The sequence below is a fragment of the Oryx dammah genome, unplaced genomic scaffold (assembly GCF_014754425.2).
Source record: "Oryx dammah isolate SB20612 unplaced genomic scaffold, SCBI_Odam_1.1 HiC_scaffold_3, whole genome shotgun sequence".
NCBI lineage: Eukaryota > Metazoa > Chordata > Mammalia > Artiodactyla > Bovidae > Oryx > Oryx dammah.
Genome location: NW_024070187.1, coordinates 67,959,932 through 67,980,900, shown reverse-complemented (window position 1 = coordinate 67,980,900; position 20,969 = coordinate 67,959,932). Strand labels below are relative to the sequence as shown.

General features: G+C 45.7%; 1 protein-coding gene across 1 annotated transcript in view; it reads left to right on the top strand.

Moving 5' to 3' along the window:
• SCFD2 (sec1 family domain containing 2) overlaps positions 1-20,969 on the top strand; it is a 392,528-nt gene that overhangs the window by 323,488 nt on the left and 48,071 nt on the right. The gene's annotated exons all lie outside the window — the stretch shown is intronic.

Below are 20,969 nucleotides of genomic sequence, written 5' to 3'. Positions count from 1 at the left end.
GGAAAGGTGACATCCACGCTGGTAAAGCAAAGAAAAGGAGCGTTTACCAGGCAGAGTCCAGACAGACGTTCCTAACTGAGGGAAGAGCATGCCTGAGGGTCCTGACCGCTGCTCTCCATAGAACCTACCCATTCCTATCCCACCCTCACAGAGGGGCGTGTGCTCCTTACACCCTTGGAATGCCATTCCCTCCCCAACTTTCTATCAGTTTATGTCTTTTGCTCCTTAATTCTTTGTCCCACAACAAGAAGCCCCTTGCCCTTTGCCTCAGACAGAACAGACTGCCCCCTGCCCGAGCTCTCAGAGATCATGTGGCTTGGGGATGCTGAGGTCCTCTTTTGAAATTTGAACTCACAAAAGCAGTGTTTCATGTTTCCTATTGTTCCATCCATGTGCCTCTTTCCAGCTGCAATTGGAATCTCCAGGTTTCAAGACTTCTGTCAGACCATCTTCTAATCTCCAATGTGATGTGTTAACCCTTCTAGCCTTAAATCGCCCAAAACAGAGACCCTAACATTAACTTCCAAAGCACACTGTGTTTCTCTCCCCAGACTCTCGGACCTCAGATGTGGCCTAGCAGCCCGTACCCTAAGACATGTGTTTCTTCATTCCCAAGTGGGACAGGTCTCCTTCTGAAGCTCAGACCTGCATGCGTTCGTTTGTGCATGCTAAGTTGCTTCAGTTGTGTCTGACTCTTTGCAACCAATGGACTGTAGCCTGCCAGGCTCCTCTGTCCTGGGATTCTCCAGTCATGAATACTGGAGTGGGTTGCCATGCCCTCCTCCAGGAAATCTTCCCGACTCAGGGATCAAACCCACGTCTCTTACGTCTTCTGCACTGGCAGGCGGGTTCTTTGCTTCTAGCGCCATCTGGGAAGCTCTCAGTCCTGCATAGCTGAGTATTATAGGAAGAAGCCTGAGCTGTTCTATGATATATTCCAGTCCCCACAGGCCTCAGACCTGTGGATGCTCAACAGCCCCTGAGCTTCCTTAGACACCTTTTCACCTCCACCACTTCTGTTCATGCCCTGCACATCACCAGTCAGCATTGACAGGGCAACTGTCTCATATCAGGCCTCATATGAGGTCTGGTGAATATTACAGAAAGTAACAGATGAGCAGGGAAGATCAGCAAGCAGATTGTCCTCAGCCCTCTTGACTTGGGGTGCCAGCCACCAGGGAAGGCACACTCTCTGCTTGGGTTTGAATTCCTGAGCTGGCTGGGCAGGGGGCTGCTGTTCCTAGCAGGTGAAGCTGCCTCTCTTGGCTTCTGTGGGTGTCTTGATGTCATCAGTCAGTGGCAGCATGCCACCATAGTTGTATATGCCAGGGTGAAGCATATGGCGTATTCTTACCAAACGTGTGCAGATCTGAAAAGGAAGAGAATTCCATTAATGGCACATCTTTTTTGACCATCATCTCTCATTTGCATTCTAGGTTTCCCTTCTGTGCTGTGTGTGGGTTTGGAAAGGTGCTTTTCTCCTAGTTCTCCCTTCCACGACTTTGAGTATACTCGTAAACTGCACCCCATCCTTGCCCTAGCCAAACATATAGCTCATAGACTGTATGGAAATTGCAACTTTTCTCATCTGTGGCCCACTCTGGGCTGTCAGTTCCTCAGGGCAGGCGCCACAGCCATGTTAGTCACTGGAGGAGCCCACTGCAGTGCCTGATGCAGGGTAAGCGTGCTTTACGTGTTTGATGAATGACTGGTGGACTGACTGTCTTTCCCACCGAGTGGTCCTAAGGCTGGCCTTCAGAGGAGTCTGGTTGCATATGCTTCTATTGACAGCATTGCACAATCACAGAATTCAGACAAACTTGAAACTTGTTTCTGTCACCTACTAGCTATATAATCTTGGCTGAGCCCCATTCCCTTTCTGAACTTCAGTTTCTTTGTCTGTAGAGTGGAGGTCATACCTACTTCTCAGTGTTGCCAAGAGGATTAGGTAGGATAATATGTTAATACCTGACCTGCCTCTTGAGAAACCTATATGCAGGTCAGGAAGCAACAGTTAGAGCTGGACATGGAACAACAGACTGGTTCCAAATAGGAAAAGGAGTACGTCAAGGCTGTATATTGTCACCCTTAAGCTTATTTAACTTCTATGCAGAGAACATCATGAGAAACGCTGGGCTGGAAGAAGCACAAGCTGGAATCAAGATTGCCGGGAGAAATATCAATAACCTCAGATATGCAGATGACACCACCCTTATGGCAGAAACTGAAGAGGAACTAAAAAGCCTCTTGATGAAAGTGAAAGAGGAGAGTGAAAAAGTTGGCTTAAAGCTCAACGTTCAGTAAATGAAGATCATGGCATCTGGTCCCATCACTTCATGGGAAATAGATGGGGAAACACTGGAAACAGTGTCAGACTTTATTTTGGGGGGCTCCAAAATCACTGCAGATGGTGACTGCAGCCATGAAATTAAAAGACACTTACTCCTTGGAAGAAAAGTTATGACCAACCTAGATAGCATGTTGAAAAGAAGACATTACTTTGCCAACAAAGGTCCGTCTAGTCAAGGCTATGGTTTCTCCAGTGGTCATGTATGGATGTGAGAGTTGGACTGTGAAGAAAGCTGAGCGCTGAAGAATTGATGCTTTTGAACTGTAGTGTTGGAGAAGACTCTTGAGAGTCTCTTGGACTCCAAGGAGATCCAACCAGTCCATTCTGAAGGAGATCAACCCTGGGATTTCTTTGGAAGGAATGATGCCAAAACTGAAACTCCAGTACTTTGGCTACCTCATGCGAAGAGGTGATTCAATGGAAAAAACTGTGATGCTGGGAGGGATTGGGGGCAGGAGGAGAAGGGCCGACAGAGGATGAGATGGCTGGATGGCATCACTGACTCGATGGACATGAGTCTGAGCGAACTCCGGGAGTTGGTGATGGACAGGGAGGCCTGGCGTGCTGCGATTCATGGGGTCTCAAAGAGTTGGACACGACTGAGTGACTGAACTATGTTAATACCTAAAATATAGTAATGGTCAATGTTTGTTTTCCTTTGCCTTCTAATTGGCTCTGTAGATTATTTATTCATCCCTCTTTGCACCAAGAATTTAGAGGGTTGGTGTTTGTAATAGTTAAGATGGGCTAAACACAAACAACCCCAGAATCTTAGTGATTTAAAACAGCATGGTAGTTTCTTCTCTGTATTCCGTGTGCACCTCAGGCCTACAGGGACTCTGACAGATGGCCAAGGACCTGCTCTCGCTATAGCCTCCATGATTGCTGATGCAGGGGGAAGAGATGGGGGTAACTGAACCATGGCTTTTAAAGGCTTCCCCCTAGAAGTGGCACATATCACTGCCACTTCTATTTTACAGGCCAAAGTAAACACCATGGTCCTACCTCATGCAGGGACACGTAATCCTACCACACACCCGAAAGAGGAGACAAAGGTGCTAAAAATTAAACATCAGTGACCACCCAGGAATATTTAAGATAAGTTGACTTTAAAGTACAGTGAAGTCATAATTTGCTTTGGCTTAGATAGGGCATGAGGACTGTTGAGCAAATGAGTAAAATCAATGAGATTGTAATGATGAGTGGATAGCCTTCCCAAGAGAACAGATAGTTTTTAAGGATATTAAGTGTTAGTTATTAGCTATGAACACTTGAGTTGCAGTCTTCAATTTTCATCCAAACAGGCAACAGAGTCCTCTGCTTGTTAGTAGACTGTTGTTGTTTTTTGTTCAGTTGCTAAGTTGTATGTGACTCTTGACCACCCCATGGACTGTTCTCATTGACTGATTGGAAAAAGACCCTGATACTGCGAAAGATTGAAGGCAGGAGATGGGGATGACAAAAGATGAGATGGTTGGATGGCATCACCAACTCGATGAACATGAGTTTGAGCAAGCTCTGGGAGTTGGTGATGGACAGGGAGGCCATGGGGTCACAAAGAGTTGGACAAGACTGAGTAACTGAACTGAACTGGACTGTAGCTCACCAGTCTCCTCTGTCCTTCACCATCTCCTGGAATTTGCTCAGATTCATGTCTGTTGAGTCAGTGATGCCGTCTATCCATCTCGTCCTCTGCCACCCTCTACTCCTTTTGCCTTCAGTCTTTCCTAGCATCAGCATTTTCCTATGTTAATAGATTGTGTGTGCACACGCATGTGTGTGCTCAGTTGCTTTAATCATGTCCAACGCTGTGCAACCCTACGGACTATCACCTGCCAGGTTCCTCTGTCCATGGGGTTTTCCAGGCAAGAATACTGCAGTGGTTTGCCGTGTTAATAAATTACCAGTCACTAAAGTAACCCTAGTCTCAGTATGCACTTGCAGGTAGTAACAATATAGTTTGTTCCAAATAACCTAGAATTTAAATTTGTCATAATGTAAACTGACCCTTCTCCTATCTGTTTGCTTAAATTTGGGCTATTTTACCGTGTTTTTGCTATACTTTTTAAAATCATAATAATTTAGTTAATAAGTTGTTTATTGATTTCTGTAGTGAAAGAGTCTGGATTCTGGGTCCTAACTGCCTGGGTTCAAATTATAGTTCTGTCATTAGTTGGCTGTGAGACCTTGGGCAAATTACTCAGCCTCTCTGTGCCCCATTTTTCTCAGCTGTGAATTGGAGGTGATGATAGCATCTACCTATAGGATAGTACCCGGAGAAGGCAATGGCACCCCACTCCAGTACTCTTGCCTGGAAAATCCCATGGACGGAGGAGCCTGTAGGCTGCAGTCCATGGGGTCTCTAGGAGTCAGACACGACTGAGCAAAATGGCAACCCACTCCAATATTCTTGCCTGGAGGATCCCAGGGACAGGGGAGCCTGGTGGGCTGGCATCTATGGGGTCGCACAGAGTCAGACACAACTGAAGTGACTTAGCAGGACGACTTAGCAACTCCTTAATATATATCCTTTGGCTCAGAAGTCCTCAATAAATGTTAATTATTATCATCATGTTAAAGTTGGACCATAAAGAAAGCTGAGCACCGAAGAATTGTTGATTTTTTTTTTTCTCAGCTATGCTGTATTTACTGTGGTGATGATATTAGAGACTGAGAAGAAATTTTTCTCAATATCTGTATGGAATTGTTGCTTTTGAACTGTGGTGTTGGAGAAGACTCTTGAGAGTCCCTTAGACTGTAAGGAGATCAAACCAGTCAATCATAAAGGTAAGCAGTCCTGAATATTCATTGGAAGGACTGATGCTGAAGCTGAAGCTCCAATACTTTGGCCACCCGATGTAAAGAACTGACTTATTGGAAAAGACCCTGACACTGGGAAAGATTGAAGGCAGGAGGGGAAGGGGATGACAGAGGATGAGATGGTTGGATGGCACCAACAACTCAATGGACATGAATTTGAGTAAACTCCAGGAGTTGGTGATGGACAGGGAGGCCTGGAGTGCTGCAGTCCATGGGGTCGCAAAAAGTCAGACATGACTGAGTGACTGAACTGAACTGATTATCATTGTTTTTAGGCAAAGGGGAAAAGTACAAAGGAAACCTGATGCAGGAAGACATTTTTACATTTTATTTGCTGCTGCTTAGAATAGTGCCTCACGTTGGGCACTCAGTAAATATTTGTTGAGTGAATCAACGAATAGGTTCCACCCTGGTGAAACTGAAATCCAGCCTAACCCTCAATTCCTTCCTTAAAATAATAAGAGAACTTCCTTCTCTCAAATCTACCATAGCCAACCTGGAATTTTCAGGTCAGCACCAGCTCTTGATCTCCCTGACCAGGGATTTTCATTTTCCCTTAGCTTGCCAACTCAGTCTCTTAACACATTCTAGGAGCCATACCAGTCTTGCGCTTCACAGGCTGCCCTTCTCTTTGCACCTTCTGTGGGTGAGCCTGGCACGATAGCATTGAGCTCTCACAGGAGGGGCTGGTAGCCGTGAGGCAGCACTAACATGCCAGTTTCCTCCTGGGGCCATTTGGGTAGTTGTCATGTTATTTGATGTGGCTTTCTGTCGCACTAAGTTGCATTGTGTTCTTACCATCAGTCAGAGGTGGGGAGACACTGAAAATGTTTGCACATGTGCATTCAAAGCCTATATGCACTCTACGGCCAGCCAGCAGCCCCTGCCAGATGGCCTGCTTCTCTCCCAGGCTCACACATTCCACTAAAACCCACTCATCAGCACAGCAGTGGATGTGCGTTCCTTTCCCTTCTTCTTCTTCCACATGTGTGCTCTTTCTGCCCCCGTCTGCCATAGACTCCATACAAGGTCCCCCGCCATGACCTGCCTCTGCCTGTCTCCCTGACCTTCCCTTTCTCTCACTTGCTTTGCCTCCATTCTCCCCTTGCTGCTCACTTCAGCTGCTCTATCTCCTTGCTCTCCCGAAGCCCTTTCTGCCTCAGGGCCTTTGCACCTCCTGCAAAGGTCTTTCCTAGGTGTCTCCAGTGCTTGCCTCATCACTCCATAAAGGTCTCTGCTAAAATGCCACCTCCTCCAAGAAGCCCTTCTTTACCATGTCTAAAACAGCTCCTGCCTCTATTTTTCCTCTGAGCACTTATCTCTAAGGACACATTATGACTTGTTTACTTACCTATTTATTTCCATATTGTCTTCTTCCCCCTCACTGAAGTGTAGGCTTCTGATAGCAGACACTGTCTTCAGTGCCCAGCAAGTAGCTCAGTAAATATGTAATGATGGGACAGAAGGAAGAAAGAGAGAAGGGAGGGAGGGAAAAAAAAAAAAAAAAAAAACAAGAAAAGGAAATACATTTCTATGTATTTATAAATTTTGATAAAGTACTTTAGGTCTTCCCAGATGGCACTAGTGGTAAAGAACTTACCTGCCAATGCAGGAGACAAGAGACACGAGTTTGATCCCTGAATCTGGAAGATCCCCTGGAGAAGGAAATAGCAACCCACTTCAGTATCCTTGCCTGGAGAATCCCATGGACAGAGGAGGCTGGCAGGCTATAGTCCATAGGGTCACAAAGAATCAGACACGACTGAGGCAACTTAGCATGCACATACCAAGTATTATACTTTAAGAGAGACAGCTTAACTGAGATGGTGAAGAAGTGAAGTGTTAGTTGCTCAGTCTTGTCTGACTCTTTGCAACCCCATGGACTGTTGCCCACCAGGCTCCTCTGTCCATGGAATTCTCCAGGCAAGAATACTGAAGTTGATTACCATTCCTTTCCCAGGGGATCTTCCCAACCCAAGAATTGAACCCAGGTCTTCTGCATTGCAGGCAGATTCTTTACCATCTGAGCCACAAAAGGCATCTTTGAGGAGATGTCCTAAGCTGATACCTAATATATATGGTAACAGTCAGAACAGGTAGACAGAAAAAAAGTACAAAGATCCTAAGCTTGACATCTACTGGGGAACAAGAGAAGGCCAGAGCAGCTGGAACTCTGAGGGCAAGGAGGAAGGGATGGTGGGACTGGATCACAGATATATAGCAAGGGGACTCCCCTGATGAGGCTAGACTGGCACCAAGCAGGTCGGAACAAAGGCAGATTCTGGGGTCGCATGGTCATAAAGAAGGCCCGAGAGAGCAGAGCTGTACTGCAGAAGAGATGTCTTCCTCCCTGAACTCCTGACTCTGCGAGGCTGTTTTCTTTTTAAAGGAGTTGCTTAGTCGTTAAGCCAGCCTTTCTGGACCCATTGCAGCATCTGTGCCTTCATGTGAAAACTGAGCAGAACAGCACCTGCTCCGAGCGGTCACCATCAGCACAGCTCCCAGCGCCCGGGAGCCGCCTCCTGACAGTTGGCTGACTCTCAGTTTCCCACATGCAGCTTGGTACTGGGGCCATGACGGGGACGGAGGGCGAGGGGACCCTGCCTCTGAGAAGCAGATGAGCTTCTTAGGAAAAGGCATGTGGTCCTGGCATTGCACAAGAAGAGCATCCATCACACACCCATGAGTGCACACCAGTCCTTAGGGTGGTCTTCGAGAGGAGTTGAGGGGAGAGGGCCAATGAATATTTTCTATTTTCAGTTATATTTTTTTCTGATGCATATTAAAATAAGTAAATATTAGCACATCAGGTCAACTCACATAGAACAATAAATGAGTTGAATCAGTATCACGTAGAATCAGTCAATGAGTTGACTTCAAGCTGACTTATAGAAACAGGCAGAGTCAGTCTTGGCAGCAGGCAGTGCCAGAAGTGGCAAGAGTGAAGGTAGCCAGTGACGTTCAGGAAGCAGGGATCTGGCATCTGCGAGCCGAAGGAGGCAGAGTGGACTGGTCTTGAGTCAGTTTCTAGAGTCACACTGCGAAGAGGAACAGGTCGGGCGTGAGCCGGAGGGGCGCCAGCGGGAAGCCAGATGGTGGCATTCATCAAGGCTCGTGGGGAGGGCCGAGTGGGTGCTCGGGGGACACGGAGAAGCAGATGGCCTAGACCACGCCAGGGGTGGAGAAGAGGCATCTTGAGGTCTTATTCTAAGACACGTGCTGACTTAGGAAGGTTGTCAGGACTCTAATTGACCCTGTACATAACAGAGAACAGTGTGCCTGACCCCACATTTAATGGCAGGGACAGTCTTTCTGTCAGATTTTCTTCCCCACTAGAAATACAGACTTTCTGCTGACCTCATTTAGGGAAATGGAAGCCATGAAGGCCTTGTTGAAGGAAGAAAATGAAATTGAGAGTATGATATCTACTATGAATCAGGAGCAAGGAGGCAAGGAGAGGCAAGTGGAATTGTGGCACCCAGAAGTGTTCATCTGGGAGAAAATGGTCCAGGTGGCCAAAAATAAACACACCACCACTCAGGGGCTAGCCTTCCCCTCCAGCCAAAGGGAGCTCTACTTAGAGCAGTTAGGAAAAAGAAAAGGATGCGATTGGTGTGCACTGTACTGTGGAACTAGAATATCTTTATTGTTTTGCTAATTTAAAGTGTATCAGTTCAGTTCAGTCACTCAGTCGTGTCTGACTCTTTGCGACCCCATGATTTGCAGCACGCCAGGCCTCCTTGTCCATCACCAACTCCTGGAGTTCACTCAGATTCATATCCATCGAGTCCTTGATGCCATCCAGCCATCTCATCTTCTGTCGTCCCCTTCTCCTCCTGCCCCCAATCCCTCCCAGCATCAGAGTCTTTCCCAATGAGTCAACTCTTCTCATGAGGTGGCCAAAGTACTGGAGTTTCAGCTTTAGCATCATTCCTTCCAAAGAAATCCCAAGGCTGATCTCCTTTAGAATGGAGTGGTTGGATCTCCTTGCAGTCCAAGGGACTCTCAAGAGTCTTCTCCAACACCACAGTTTAAAAGCATCAATTCTTCAGCACTCAGCTTTCTTCACAGTCCAACTCTCACATCCATACATGACCACTGGAAAAACCATAGCCTTGCCTAGATGGACCTTAGTCGGCAAAGTAATGTCTCTGTTTTTTAATATGCTATCTAGGTTGGTCATAACTTTTCTTCCAAGGAGTAAGCGTCTTTTAATTTCATGGCTGCAGTCACCATTTGCAGTGATTTTGGAGCCCAAAAAAATAAAGTCTGACACTGTCTCCACTGTTTCCCCATCTATTTCCCATGAAGTGATGGGACCAGATGCCATGATCTTCGTTTTCTGAATGTTGAGCTTTAAGCCAACTTTTTCACTCTCCTCTTTCACTTTCATCAAGAGGCTTTTTAGTTCCTCTTTACTTTCTGCCATAAGGGTGGTGTCATCTGCATATGTGAGGTTATTGATATTTCTCCCGGCAACCTTGATTCCAGCTTATGTTTCTTCCAGTCCAGCGTTTCTCATGATGTACTCTGCGTATAAGTTAAATAAGCAGGGTGACAATATACAGCCTTGACGTACTCCTTTTCCTATTTGGAACCAGTCTGTTGTTCCATGTCCAGTTCTAACTGTTTCTTCCTGCATACAGATTTCTCAAGAGGCAGGTCAGGTGGTCTGGTAGTCCCATCTCTTTCAGAATTTTCCACAATTTATTGTGATCCACACAGTCAAAGGCTTTGGCATAGTCAATAAAATCAGAAAGAGATGTTTTTCTGGAACTCTCTTCTTTCTCCATGATCCAGCAGATGTTGGCAATTTGGTCTCTGGTTCCTGTGCCTTTTCTAAAACCAGCTTGAACATCAGGAACATCAGGAACCCTAATCACACTAGGACCACAGCCTTGTCTAACTCAATGAAACTTAAAATGTATATACTTATTTAAAAGTCAGAATGACACAGAAGTATATCAAGTAGAAAGTCTCCCATAATTCCATAGGTAGCAACCTTTAACAGGCCGTGGTTTATTTCACTCGACAGCTGTTTATTGAGTGCCTACTATCTACAAGGCACAAACACTATTTAGGAGATTCAGATACATCTGTAATTAAAACAAAAGTCTTAGTCCTCACTAGGCTTACATTCTTCAGCTGTGCTGTCCGATACAGTAGCCACTAGCCATGTGTGGCAATTAAATTAAAATTTAATGTGACTTAAAACTGAGATTCCCCTAGTCACATTTCAAGTGCTCAGGTATAGGCAGTGGCTGCCATATTGGACAAAACAGATGTACAACATTTCCATCATGGCAGACAGTTCTTTTGGGCAGTGATATTCCTGCCTTCAGGTCCCAGAGTTGGCTAGAGCTCGGTGATTTCACCCCTCCCCTTACCCAGCCTTTTGGGGAAAGAGCTCTGAACCCATGGCCCCCTTCCTCACCCTCCCTGACATGTGATGGACATAGAGTAACTGTGAAAACAGCTGTGGGCTTAAGAATGTCCCTGCCCAGAAGCAAGTGAAAGCCTAGAACGCTAAGCCTTTGTGATAGTTCATTTTTGTCAACAGAGTTGAAATCACTTGGTAGACATGCAGTTCATCTGAGCCATCTCCATCAGAGGTTGGAGTTGATGGGTGAGAGCCCACCTGAGACCGGACTGGGGTTGGGATGGGTAAAAGTGTCTAGAAGCCCACAGACAGCAGCCTGCAGCCTGCTCTACCCAAATAGGAAGCCTGGCTCTGCACTCAGGGTTAGGGAGGCAGGGAGAACAGCTGCCTACCTCCCCCCGCCCCAGCCCACCCCTGGACCTGAACTCTGAGTTGCAGGAGGCAAGCCTCGGGCTGTACGCTTTCTGGAGTTCTCTGCATTTGCTTCTGGGGTCCACCCTCAAGGCTCCTTCTGCCCCCAGAAGAGACAAGGGCAGTGATGGTGTTTCTCCCCTTCCCCTCCAGGCCAGGGGCCACTGGCAAGCCTCCCTGGACTGTGTCCCATCTCTGCATCAGGAACGGCTGACCCACAATTAAGCCACGCTGCCTCCGAAAGAAAATACTGAAAAGTGATAGATAAGAGGCCTCATTTAGTGGGAGCTTAAATTTCAGGCATAGTGATGCTGGCTCGGTTCAATGGAGATTTACAACAACAGGTGCAGGGGAACCTTAGATTGAGGCTGAGAGTGATTTTTGTGTGTGTTGGGGGAAGGGTGAGGTGGGGTCTCATTTGATCTGGCTGCTACTTAGAAGAAAAATAAACTCCATTTGCTCTTCCATTCTTTTCAGAAACAAAAGGGATGAAAGAAACCTTAGGCCAATAAGCTTCCCTTTCATTCTTTCCTTTTTCTCAGATCAGAAAATGATTCCATATCAGTAACCACCTAGCCTTTCCCAAAAATATAAATAGAGAGACACTACTTTCCCTCCATACTTACAAGTCTCATGATAACAAGCGCAGTGAGGCCGGATCTCCAGAAGCATAGTAGAAAAGACAAGACTTAGATTTTGTTTTAAAGCTCCTTTGACAGTGAGAACACGGGGCCGGGCAGGGCCAGACAGTCATTTGAAAGGCTTTTAAATGTGCCATGATATGGACTTTTGATTTCATCCTTTTCTACAAGCAATTAGCTATAGCACAGGTTTGTGTAATCAGCAGACAAACCAAAGCCTGAGTGATTTACTCACTGGAACTCGGATAAGAAAGCCTTGCCCAGTGACACGTTATAGCCAGAAGCAACACTATATTACTCCCACCTTCTAAATTTTATTGGAATTTTAGAATAAAGTACAACCTTATCTTTTAAGAATCCTTTGTGGGCAATGGACCTTTGGTACTGTTTGTAAAACCAGGAGCGAGACTGGGCCTGGAATAAGATTCAGGATAGAGCAGAAAGTGTGCATCTTGATGGGGTCCTCCATATCTGCCTTCTTCTGCTCCTCCAGGAAGCCTTCCAGGTGGTTTTCTTTTTTTTTGGACATGTGGCATGAGGATCTTAGTTCCCCAGCCCGGGATGGAACCTGTACCCTCTGCAGTGGAGGCACAAAGTCTTAACCACTGGACAGCCAGGGAAGTCCCCAGCTGGTTTTCTCGGGGGAGCTCTAGGCCTCTGCTGCAACTGTGTCAGGCAGAACCGCCCCACACCCTACACACACATCTCTGCATGGGAGGACAGGGAGGGACGGAGTGTGGGAGGTGAAGAGGAACGGGGCTGGTAGCAAGTGGTGATGCATCAGGCTCACTTCCTGGAGGACAGGTGGGATCAGCCTCCGCAGGTCTCAGGAGGAGCCTCTGGGCTTCCTTGGCCCTCTCTCTGAAATGCCCGACTGCCTCACTGGTTCTGAAACTGTGCCCTGGGGGAATACTATTCATGGAGAAAATCAAACGATGGCACGCTTTACTCAGTTCAGAGAAAAATACAGTAAGCGGATCAGATTTCCCCCAACATAAATGTGTATCTATCCTGTGTTTTCTTCCCTTTGTTGTTATGTCAGCTTTGGTAGCACCCAAAAAGGAACAGATGAAAAGCGAGCAAATGTTAACAGAAGAACTGCCAGCTGTGCTCAGCGCACGGCCGTGCTCAGGTGTTGCCTTGATGTGCATGTAGCACAGCCTTCCGGGGAAGGCACTGGCAGCCCGCTCCAGTGCTCCTGCCTGGAGAGTCCCAGGGACGGGGGAGCCTGGCGGGCTGCAGCCCATGGGGTCGCGAAGAGTCGGACACGACTGAAGCGACTTAGCAGTAACAGTAACAGCACCGCCTTCGGTGCTTCCCTGGTGGCTCAGATGGTAAAGAATCTGCCTGCAGTGCCGGAGACCTAGGTTCGCTCCCTGGGTTGGGAAGATCCCCTGGAGGAGGGCATGGCAACCCCCTCCAGTATTCTTGCCTGGAGAATCCCATGGACAGAGGAGCCTGGTCCTCATGGAGCTGCAGTCCATGGGTCGCAAAGAGTCAGACGTGACTGAGCGACTAAGCACAGCTGAGCACAGCCTTGCTTTCTCCTAGTTTAGAAAACAAGATCATCAGCAGTCATTGTCACAGGGCCTCCGAGGCTCGCAGGTGCTCTGCCACCTGCCAGCTTGTGAAAACAACCAGAGGCAGGTTATCTCTCAGGTTGGCTCCGAGAGGCCAGCACTCCTTGTTGAGCTATTCAGAACCATCAGAAATGTCAGCACGCTTTGAAAGGGGACTTAGGGTGTCAGTGGCAAGTTAGTAAATCAATAGAATTAACTCACCAGAATAAAAACAATCAGCCTATTAGGAAGCACTCAGCATGCGATGGGGGTTTGAGACCGTATCCGTGATTACTGTTAGCAGCCTGTGTGCCAGCCTGCTTGGGACTGGGAAGGTTTATGAGTGCGGGTTTCGGTGGTTATGTGGGCATCTCCACTGGTGCCAGCTTTTGTTCCTGGAAAAGGGGCCCAAAGTTGAAATGATATGAGAGAAATCTGATTTTTCCCATGGTGATAGCCCCAATAATAGGAGATTGGGTAACTGATCAAAAACCACTGTCTATCTTTTGAAAGCAATAGCCTCAAACATAGTATTTCACTTTCTCTGAATGCTGAACATCCCTTTGTCTAAGGTGATTTGGATTGATTTAATAGGATAACACAATAACTGATATATGAAGTTGTACTATTTAATATGATATAGTTTCACAAGAGTTTTTACACTTACTCCATCCTTGATCAATCACATGAAATCTTAGGATAAAGAAACTCTATGGGTATAGTTTCGGTAGTCAAAAAAGCTGCTTTGGAGAGGTTTTTTCCGCAGCGTCTCGGAGGAAATGTTTTGAAATAGCGGAAGCTGTCTCCTTATTTGTGCAGTGATCCAGGATTGTCTGTCTTGCTGCCTCCTGGGTTCTTCCTGAAGCGGCACAGATGTGCAGGATCCCGAGGCTGCTTGTCTGTGTCTCCATTCTGCTCCCTGGGCCTCACTGACAGCTTGACCTTATTCCTTGCCTTCATTAAAGGTGCAAGTTCCAAAGCATATTCCTAACAACGTCCCTTCTTTCAGATTTCCCCCACCACGGATTTTCTCACAAGAAGCCTCTGACCTTGGGCTAGAATTCTGGGCAGTGACATTCTCTCATGATTGTACAAGCCTTTCCACATCTACCACACATCCCAAACCTGCCTAATAATAATGCATTTCAGCTGTCATTTCTTCCTTTTTCCAACTGTTATAAAAAAGCTGAATTTGCTAGAGGCTTAAGAAACTAGTGTGACTGGTTTTTTGTTTCATTATAGTTTTTAAGATTGTGTCCAACTCTTTGCAACCCCATGGACTGTAGCCTGCCAGGTTCTTCTGTCCATGGAATTTTCCAAGCAAGGATTATTGGAGTGGGTTGCCATTTCCTACTCCAGGGGATCTTCCCAACCCAGGGATCGAACCCACATCTCTTGTGTCTCCTGCATTGGTAAACAGATTCTCTACCACTGCGCCACCTGGGAAGCCCAAGATGGTAGGGGATACATTTAAAAGATTATATGATATATATGTGATAAAGCATACTTATATAAGAAACACTCATGAACCCATCACCCCCTCCCAAAGGGTTGCTTATTCACCCATCCCCTCCCCTAGGGGTAACCACTTTCTGAAGCTTGTATTTATCATTTTCTTTCCTTTTAAAACAGTTTTATCTCATATGCACGTATACCCAAACCATGTAAGTTTAGTTTTGCTTGCTAAAGAAACAAAATGCGGCCAATTGAGGTTGTTCTTTTAAAGTAGCCTTCCTGGGACATGATCCACTTATGCGTGGAGGCTGCACTTGCTCAAACCCATCTGGTAGCCCTTTGTTTGAAATTTCCTGTAGAGATATTTTTATCAGCTCCTCAAGAATCATGGCTGTTGCTTTATGGCATGTTTGGTCTGACTCAGCTTTTCCCCATCACCTATTTTCCTCATTCATTTATTTGCATGAGAAATATTTCATGAGTTCTTCTATGAACAAAGACTCCGTGTTGGAGACCAATGGAGAACCAAGTAGAGCCCTGGCTTCCCTGGAGCTTGTCCCCACCCCTCCCCTCCTGCCCTCCTCTGTCATTTGAACAATAACTAGAGGCCACAGGCTAGGAGACTCCAGAACCCTGAGCAGGATCCAGTGCACCAAGGGGCCATGGGATCAGCCTGGGCTAAGAGCCTGAGGGGAGATGTAGAAGGGACTTCTGAAGGTGGTCCAGTCTCCATGAGCCGTCTCCAGCCCTTTGTGGCCTCATCTGAGTATTTCTGACCCTGATTTTCTTAGTTAGGTCAGGCACACTAATACTCTCGTCCAAGGATGCTTATGTCGGCACCTGCTGAGGAGCCCCTGCCGTGTGGTGTAGATCAAAGATCCTACAAGGAAAGAAATCAGGCCAGTAAGATCTAAAGGCTGAAAACTCAAGATTTTGGATGTTTTATGTTAGAAGAACTTAAAAGTCACACTAGATCATTATATAAATATTAGATTAATGACATAAATACATTGCCTGTGTAGTATAAATATAAGACCTTAGAAATATGTTATGTATATATATGTTTCATTTATTGTATATGCAATATAATATAAATTCAATGAATATAAATAATATGTACATCTAATTCATGTGTTCTCAACCAGCCTCCACATGACCCATTCACCCAAATAACTTACATCCTCCAATCCATCTGTGAAACAGAACGACTCATGCAGAACTGTGACCCCTGCAGAGCTCGAAGCAGCCTGCCTGTGCCTGGGCATATCCGCTCTTCCTGGTTTAGGCGTGTGATTCCCAGGAGCCAGTTGTGTTTGTTCCCAAACCTGCCTCTGCTAATTGTAATTTTTATTAAGTTGCAAACTCTAATTAAATGTTCTCTGAGAAAATATGAATTCAAAAAAAATTGTTTTAGTGAAAACCAAATTGAATGCTTTTGAAAAGCATTTAAAGAGGAGTCATTTTAAACATACTTTTGAATTAGGTCTGAACTAGGTGATTGTGGAAGATTGAAGGGAAAAGCAAGATTAAAATCTAGAAGAATTCTGCTTTCAGATTGTGCTTCAGGGGTCTTCAACTTCTTGTTCCACTTTTAATGGACTAAAATTGGAAATTACACCTGGTATGTAATGGTTTAAAAGAAGAAAAAAGAACTCTAATCAGCAGACAGTACTCAAAGAAAAGACCTTGGCCTTTTCGTGAAAGATTAGTGAATAAATAGACCCTTACATTTTTTTTAATGTATTTGTAATTGAAGGATAATTGTTTTAAAATGTTGTGTTGGTTTGTGCTATAAAACGTGAATCAGCCATAAGTATACACATGTCCTCTCCCTCTTGAACCTCCCTCCCTCCCCTCTAGGTTGTCACAGAGCACCAGGCTGAGCTCCTTGCATGCACAGCAAATTCCCACCGAATATCTGTTTGACGACGGTAACGGATGTGTTTCAGTGCTCCTGTCTCAATCCGTCCCACTCTCTCCTTCTCCCCCTGGGCTAACACGTCTGTTCTCTTATGTCTGTGTCTCCACTGCAGCCCTGCAAATAGGCTCATAGTTTATGTTTTAATTTTAAACAAAACTGTACATACACACAAATACACATATATGTCTATGTGTATACATACATGTGTGTATGCATGGAAGAGAGATCAATTTTTCATGATCCCTCCCCTATGTTAAATGACTCCTAACACCTACTGGTCCCAAGCACATTTGAAAAGGAGGGCTTCTACTATAAATATTACCAGGACTGCCCTACATAGGAGTGGTTTTACACAGTCAGTCTCCCTAAGAGATTTCAGATGTGACACCACTCGCTAAGGTTTATTTGAGTTTTTTATTGTGTTTGGTTTTGTTTTCATTTACCAACCTTTTATTGAGAGCCATGAAAAAATGACTCCATCTTTAAAACAATGGCTTGAAAAGAGAGAAAAGGCAACGTCAGACAGCCGGATGGATGAGGGAGGTCATGACCTCCCCAGCGCTCTGTCCTTTCTGGCAGTCTTGCCCTCCCAAGCCAACCCTTTCTCTAACTTCCTGGGGATCCCACAGAGGTGGGTCCCCTGCTGCCAAGGGTTTGCTGAGAGGCGGGAGGGCGGGATGCAAATTGGAAAAATGGGCCTGACGTTCTCAACCTTGGGCTGGAAGAAGGATGAGGAGGCCATCTTTGGATAATTTGGGTCCAGATAAGAAAAGAGCCTCTTGACCAGGCTCCAATGATATTCTTTGCCCCTAGCTTTTCCTAGTCGGATGTGAGGGAACTTTACAGCTGTGAAGAGAGTAATATCTCTAAATAAGGAGGCATTTCAAGTCCTATTCCAACCATGCTCCCCAGCTTATCCAGCCACAAAGGTTCACGTGTGCGTGTGTGTGTGTGTGTGTGTGTGTGTGTGTTGGAAGACCTTAGGTGAGGTGCTACATCTCTAATCCAGACTGAAGCTTTGGATAAGGCAGTCTCCTGTTGCAAGATGCTTTTTTTCCCCTGAATACCTAAGAAATAAAACCCAAAGTCTGGAAGCCAGGCTCTTTTGAAAAAAGTTCCCCACACCCTGGAAAGTTTAAAATCTGCTCCATGCAAGAACCAAACAGAAGGGGTAGGCAGACTGGAGAGAGGGATTCAGCTTCATTTCAGCCCTCCCAAAAGGATCGCTCAGCTACTCAGCTTGCTCTCCACTTTAACTTTGTTGTTGCCTGAACTGTGGGTCCCTGAAGCACTCACAGCCATGGAAACTGCTCTCCTCCCTCTGCCCAAGGAAAGCCACTTCAGTAAGTGGAGACGGGTGAGAGGGGCCTGGCGAGGGCAGACATGGACACTGGAGCCCTATTTGGTTGCTTGGAGAAGTAACTGGACCCCTGCCTGAGATTGCCAAGCCCTCCAGAGAAAGGAATTGCAGGGGCATGAGTCATACCCCATTTTAGACGAACTCAAGGGTGCCCTGGGGGTTGGGGGCCTCCCTTATCAAGAAGCAGGCAACTGAAGTACACAGATTGTGCTTGGCCAAAGGCTAGGATCAGCTTCTGCTTTATTATCTATTAAACTAAGTGGATTAAATGAGAATTGACTGGAACTGTACACTTAGCGTTCCCTTACAAAACACCGTTATCTCATAAGCTGGCTTAATGGAACAGGCTGTCAGGGGCTTCTAAGAAGTAACTGAATATAGCGCCTTACAGGACAGAGATCCGATGGAGGGTGTGCAGCAGTCCTGGGAGATCCCAAGATCCCACATCTTGTATGGATGCAAAAGACAGGCCAGGGGTATAACTGCAAACCACACTATTAGCATCTACCCCCAGGGATGGGCCCACGTCTTCCCAAGAAAGTCATCTGCCACTCATTCCATTTTAAAAGCACTTCTAATGCTGGGAAAGATTGGGGGCAGGAGGAGAAGGGGACAACAGAGGATGAGATGGTTGGATGGCATCACCGACTCAATGGACATGAGTTTGAGCAAGCTTCCAGAGATGGTGAAGGACAGAGAAGCCTGACGTGCTGCAGTCCATGGGGTCGCAAAAGACACAACTGGGTGGCTGAACAACAAAAAGTGCTTTACTAATCTATTATGTATGTGGCCTCAAGCACATATGAAGACAGTAGAGTAGAGTGGCTAATACGACTGTCTTGGGAGTTAGACCATAGGCTTTGCATCATAGCTTTACTGCTTTCATTGAGTGACCATGTGCTACTTCTCATGGCTCAGTTTCCCCATCTGCAAAATGGGAGTAATAATAGTAGTACTTACTTCATTGGGTTTCTCTGGAGATTAAATGAGCTAATATCTATAAACTTCTTAGAATAGTGCCTGATGTAAGTGGTTATTTAGGTGAGCTTTAAGTGATTATAGCTTTTACACAGAAAAAGAATTCATCCCATTTCATAACTTTTGCACCCACATCTCCTTTAGCTATTATTAGTTGCAGCATGAGTTTGGAATGAGCTGCATTCACAAAGGAGGTATTCTGAAAGGCAAGAAGCAGTGTACATGGAAGAGGTCAGGCCTGTGATCAGAAGGACATTTTGCTGGAGATGGTGATGTGCTTTTGCACATCATTTGTCTTCTTTGATCCACGTTTATCATGTGTGTGTGTGTGTGTGTGTGTGTGTGTGTGTATGACTTTTCTTTATAGGGTTTGGGTAACTGAATGTAAACCCTGCTTTTGATGAAATTGATATAATTATGAAAATGCACAGAGATGATAAAAATGAGACCCCTTTGTCCTGGTGTCCCAGAAGCATGTCCATTGTAGACCACTTGCTTTGAGGATAACAGACACATCAGAACAAGATGATGGTTTGGAAGAAGTTGCCGTTGTGCAGTTGATTTGAACAGTGGAGAATATTAACTGGTTTTCAGGGAAATTTTAGTTTATTTATAAATTTAGGAGTTTTTTCCCAACAATTTCTTTGACAGTTTTATTTTTCTGTTGGGTTTGAGTTCAGTTTACTTGTAAACATTTCTATCAACAACCTGCTCCACAGTCAACCTGCCTCTTTGGAATTACACAGCCTTTGCTTAATCTAATTCTAATGTATAATCCACAGCTTCCACACGTGGTTTATTGTTTTCAGTACTCTCCAATCCAGGACATGGTTTTATCCCTCTCAGCCTAATGGAAGAACATTATCGTCCTCACTTTTCAAAAAACTTGAAAGAGACCAAATGAAAAATTGTATAAACTGTTGTTGTTCTTGATGTTTAGTCACTAACTCATGTCCAACTCTTTGTGACCCCAGGGACTGTAGCCCCCCAGGCTCGTTAGTCCATGAGATTTCCCAGGCAAGAACACTGGAGTGGGTTGCCATTTCCTACTCCAGGGCATCTTCCCGATCCAGGAATCGAACCTGTGTCTCTAGCATCTCCTGCACTGGTGGGCAGATTTTTACCACCACACTATCTGGGAAGGTCTAGGCTGCCTGTGTTCAAATCGCCCTGGAAGCTCTGGTTTCCTGAGACAAGGGTTGAGTGCACGTACTATATTTGAGAAGATGTCCCAGGCAGTGTGGCCAGGAAGTAGGAAAGTGAGACAAGGGGGGAAAAAAAGCTCAGTAGTGAAGGCATTCATGAGTGAGTTACTGTTGTGGGCAACTAGGACTCAGCCCTACCACCCCCTCCCCATCAGACTATGGAGTCCGCAATTCAGAATCGTTCCAGCTGTCCCCAATTGTTACTGTCCCCCCAACAACAATTGTGTTGTTGTTTCTGAGTGCTGACTTCCATGCTTCTAACCAGAAGAAGCCCTCAGACAGGAAGAGAGACACAGAAACAGATACAGAGACAGTCATGCAGATACTTGAGGAAGGACACAGAGGCCACAAGATCTGCTCTCCAGACCTTCACACGGCCTGCAGTGACTGAGCCAGTGTGGGCCTAGCATTGTCAGCGTGCTAGCGGGAGTGCTCCTTAATCTCTCCGGATCTCAGCGCTCTTATCCTTAAAATAGAAAGAATAGCTCCTGCCTCAAAAGGGTGATATGAGGATTGATGAATTCCTATATCTGCAGTATTTCAACACCCCAAAATTCTCATCTTAAGTCTTTCTCTATTTTTTGAACTTCTAACTTACCATAATCATTCCTCTTCTGAATAGGCTTCTAACAAGATAGAGGATAAATCCATCTATTATAAGTTTCAAAAAGAAATAGAACCATTTCCGAGAACGGTCTCCATATAAGGCCCCCTTTGTGTTTGATCAGCTTTGAATGGTTGCCTTTTGAAATACGCCGTATGCTTTGTTAGCACATTAGATGCCCAGCCCAGCAAGTTCTGTTATTGGAGCAGCTCTATGAGCTTTCTCGTTCTGGCTGTTCTATTTTATGGAAACCGCTGGTGGGATTCAAGTGTGAGCGGCGCATCA